Below are 4,755 nucleotides of genomic sequence, written 5' to 3' on the forward strand. Positions count from 1 at the left end.
AACATAAAATGTGTATCATAGTCGACCAGTTCAAGTTCTGGTTCTGTCGTGGCCCCGCCTAAACGTTCACCGGTTATTTATGAGGACAGTGACTCAGATTAGACGTCTGATTATTTTATTTTCGCCCAGACAGTGACACGCGTTCTACACTGACATGGATTGCTAGGGCGTAATATTATCTTGTAACATATTAATGAGCAATGGGGTTACCAGATCTAAATTCCACCCCGCTTTGTTCTTTAATACAAAATAATCAAATATGGAACATATGTAACAATAACAGAACCCCCCACCCACCCCGTGGCTTTCGTTGCGTATGAGAGTTATTATCACTAGAGATGCGGTGTATTCTGCTTCGCTCGTGAAAGTACGGCCGCAAAGCTGTCAATCACGTAGCTGATATAGATATACCAAATGCTCAGTTTAGGAGTCTAGTATGTGTTCTGATTTTACTATGATCAAATCATGTATATCGCTGTTATATCGTTGATTACTGTTTCGAAACATCCACACTCAGCATATTATTGATATGTGACCCAAAAAACAAACAATTTTAAATTTCTTCTCTAGTATAAAAATTTCCTTTGTTTGAGCTTTAGCGTTGTCCGGTCAACAACACTCTGATTCAGCTACAGATGATGGTGTACTTTGATCAATGACTATAGTATTTTGGGGGTATATTGATCATGAAGGCAAATTTATGTGGGATTTGAAAACCAGTATTTTGTGAAAAATTGTATTTTTAGTACGGACGATATCCAGATTCGCATACAAACACGTCTTTATAGAAGGCGCCATCCAAGTTAATGTTATCTGAAAATAGTAAAAGTCCTCTGATAAAACGATCAGTCACATCGGCACTTTTTTACACGATGATTGTTATGTTGTGGAGGGCAAATAAATACAATTAAATATAATTATTTACAGGTAAACAAACGTAATAACTTTATTGTGTGGCCCATTATATGCATGATTTAGAATCAATGACGTGGTTTCTGATATGAAGTAAGGAAAATGTACATCGCCATGGCATCTACAATTGTAACACCAATATATACGTAACGGGACTTATGAGCATGAAATTAATCAAGCGATAAAAATGTGTTGTTTGTTTTGATGAGCTGAAAATTGTTATTAATTCATGAACTGAAAATTAAATGTTAACTTGTCAAACGCATTCAATGGTTAGTTTTTCTCTATTACAATTACTTGACTTGGAATAACACAATCGAGTATGTTTTATACATATGTTTAAAAAAATACATTACATAATGAAAAGTACACAAAAGCTAAAGACAACAAGATATTTTCTATTTTTGGAAAAACAAATGACATACTGTTAAATATGCATGTCGACCATGCTTAGCCTATAACATAGTAAATATATTATTAGTAAGAACAGACTCGTTTCCTATCATTTATTAGGACCATGATTTACACACATAGACAATTTAAGTGTAAAATGACGTACACTTTATTTAAGGTCGAACAGCGACATTTCCAATAATTAAAATCACTTACAACATCATAAACATTATAAATTAGAAAGTAATGTGTTCACGTAAAGTCAAATTGACATATTAAGTCTTGTTTTTTTTTGAAATGCCAGAATATTATTTGTCAGCACTTAAATGTCGTTTTAGGGTTTTTTGTAAAACTTATGGCTAAGTATATATAATGTGAGATTGATGAAACTTTCGCGTTGTACTTTGTACATATATAGTACTTTTAAAATGCGTAGGTCACCATTTGCAGCTCCCTATTGTGTCTGAATGTTTAAATGACATGACAACATTTTAAGTTTAAGTTATTCAGAAATAAATAAAATTAACATGGGAAAAAATAAGCAGATTGGACGTAACGCTTCCTTGTAATTTAAGATAATTATGCTGATGCATTTTTCAATCTGTTTCAAAACTTTCAAATATATTACCCATATCTTGCATATGGAGTATTGAGTGTATGTACGTCGAGGTTCAGTTTAAAGTCTTGAATTGCATTTTTCATCATTAAATTATTTAAGAACAAGCGCAATCAGATTTGTTTTATAAGTATGGCCGATTTTTTTTTCAATTTTAAAACTATGCGAAGAGAACAATAAAAATACATATTCAATAAGTGGATCGTTTTTACTTTCCGTGTACAATATATGGTAATGTTTGTGTGAATCTAACTAAACTACGAATTTTCTACATTTCGGTTGATATAAAGTAAAAAAAATCATTCAAAATGTTGATCCTTATAATTGTATCGTGTCGAAAATATTTGTTCTATCGCTTTTCATTTTTATATCATTACAAATTACCCAATGCTCCAATGTATATTTCTACATGTACATCATAAATAATGCCACTTTATAGTTCATAGTAACATTTGAATTCAATATGGCTATTACTTCGAAATCACATCCTGAATGTCATATCTTAATTTTAACAAATGCTGTCACTGATATATGGTATTATCACCGTATTCAAATCGAACACAATGACAAAATGTGCAAATAAAAGACACGAGAAATTCAGTCAGCAAGGGTGAGCATCAAAACGTTGTTATGTACTATTACAAAACAGATAATCTTTTTTTCTAATATATAATATGTTCACAAGTAATTACGCGTTTCCGGAGAGCAACTAAGAATTGCTATAATCACTTTTCACTGTTTCTCGCCGCTTGAAGTTTACTTTGGAATTCGGTCACAAATAATGACTCTGATTTATTGCTTGGATTGTTATCGCTCATTTCATTTTCAAAGCGCTTATGCGTTTAGTTACAAATTCAAATACATTGTCAATTCAAAATATTTTTTTTTTTTTTTTTTCAATTTGTTAGGCATTTTGTGATGAATATTAAATTCAATTTCTTATCGGTAATGACATCATCTCACACAATGTACGAATTGTTGAGTTACTTTGTCATGAGAACATGTCTTTCAAAAATAGCTATGTACTTCAAAACCAATTATATAATGGTGAATTGTAGAAATATATTACATTAATCGACTCGGTTTTAACGATGTAGGGCTCTGTATATAGTCATCAAGTGAATGGCCATCGGGTAAGATCAGTTAATCTGTGTTCAGCAATTGCTACTGTCTCCTTAATGTGCTATCATGTTTAAAGACGTTGTTATGCAGCGTTGTCATCACAGTGTAATATATTTGTAATATCTAAATTATGACTGGCCAAATCGCTTTTAGTGTCAGGCACAGATATATTTTACGGCGTCATCACGTATTTGCTATACTAGATTCTTATAAAAGCAGCTGGAGAGAAACTATATACTATTGTCCTAATGATAAGTGTATTTCTACAACATGTGGTCATGTGACCCAAAACAATGCTCGTATAAAAGCACAGTAACGCGCGTTACGCGTTTAGAGTTACCATTTCAGTCAAAATAGACAAAAAGGTTGTTTTTTCGGTACTGCCAATGTGATAAGGGTGGTTATTTTTTTAAATGAGATTATCGTTTTTTGTATTGCTTTAAGAAATTCAATGATCGCAAAAACGAGGAAAATGTCCGGCCCCTGGTTAACGACCCTCGATCGCGGGCGATCAAGGCATATGACCTACCCGGGCTTACACTGAATGGTTAGAAAGCTAAAATATCGCGATATTAGGCGCGATTACAAGGTGCGCGATCTTTTAGCTTTCTAGCAGTGAAAAGGGTACGAAATTTTGATCTTTTAAAACATGTTTAGGGTTATTTTGAAACCCCTTTCACAAACATGGGTTCCGGGTATTTTCACAAGTCGGACCCCGGGAATCTACACAGAACGAAAAGCTTTCTCGCTATCTACGTTTATGAAACACTCGAGGTAGTTTTGTTGCACTAAACGTTTACGCGATGATAGGATGATGTTCGATTGCAATAAACATATTTTGAAGCCCATTTCTTTGCAGAAGTATGACGTTTCCTATACCAGTTTTGTTAAGCTCTCAAACATTCATTCAGGTCGATCTGGTAGCTGAGCAGTGAACTGCAACAACAGAGATACTTGCTTGATACAATACGTTTGCTTTAAAGAGCAATTTAAATTTATTGACTGTCATCTATCACAAATATTAATTCAAGATATACTTTCTTAATAATAACGACGCTTTCGTTCTGACCACAAGAGGGCGGATTATTGGCCATGTAGAAAAATTTGCAGAAATAAGATCTCCTGACATTCCAGCAATTACATTTAAGTTGCTTGCCAAATCCTATAATTACGAACATTTCCAATGTCGTTGAAAATGTTCGAAATATAATCCATATTATTTGAACATTGAAGAAACAGAATTGCAAATAACTAGTTCGTAATGATGGTATCCGCTGTACCTCGGCACAACTAACTGCAAATAAATAAAAACTGTAAACATTTTAACTCGCACTTTTCAACGAGACACGCTCAAAAATGGGCCAAGAATTCGTAGGACATTATTTGCAGTTGTATTTGTGTTAATTGATAATAATGGTTGCATTCAAAGTAAGGAAAATGTGTGAGTCTGTTGCATTGAGTGTGCAAGTGATATGTATAAATGAACAGCATTGCTGCTCAAAGGTGTTGCCCAACCAATTACTCTCATTATATATTTTATATTATTATTTTATTATATAACAGACTACTATAGTGAAACACTCTATAAAGGCACATATAAATGTTATGACGTCATCACGTAGTTTCGATGATGGATTCTGATAAAACAGCTTGAGATAGAATGAGCAAAACTAAACTATATAATATTGACTCAGTGACTTTACTGTGGCTAG

This window comes from Saccoglossus kowalevskii, chromosome 16 (assembly GCF_978046115.1).
Source record: "Saccoglossus kowalevskii chromosome 16, keSacKowa6.1, whole genome shotgun sequence".
NCBI classification, from domain to species: Eukaryota; Metazoa; Hemichordata; class Enteropneusta; family Harrimaniidae; genus Saccoglossus; species Saccoglossus kowalevskii.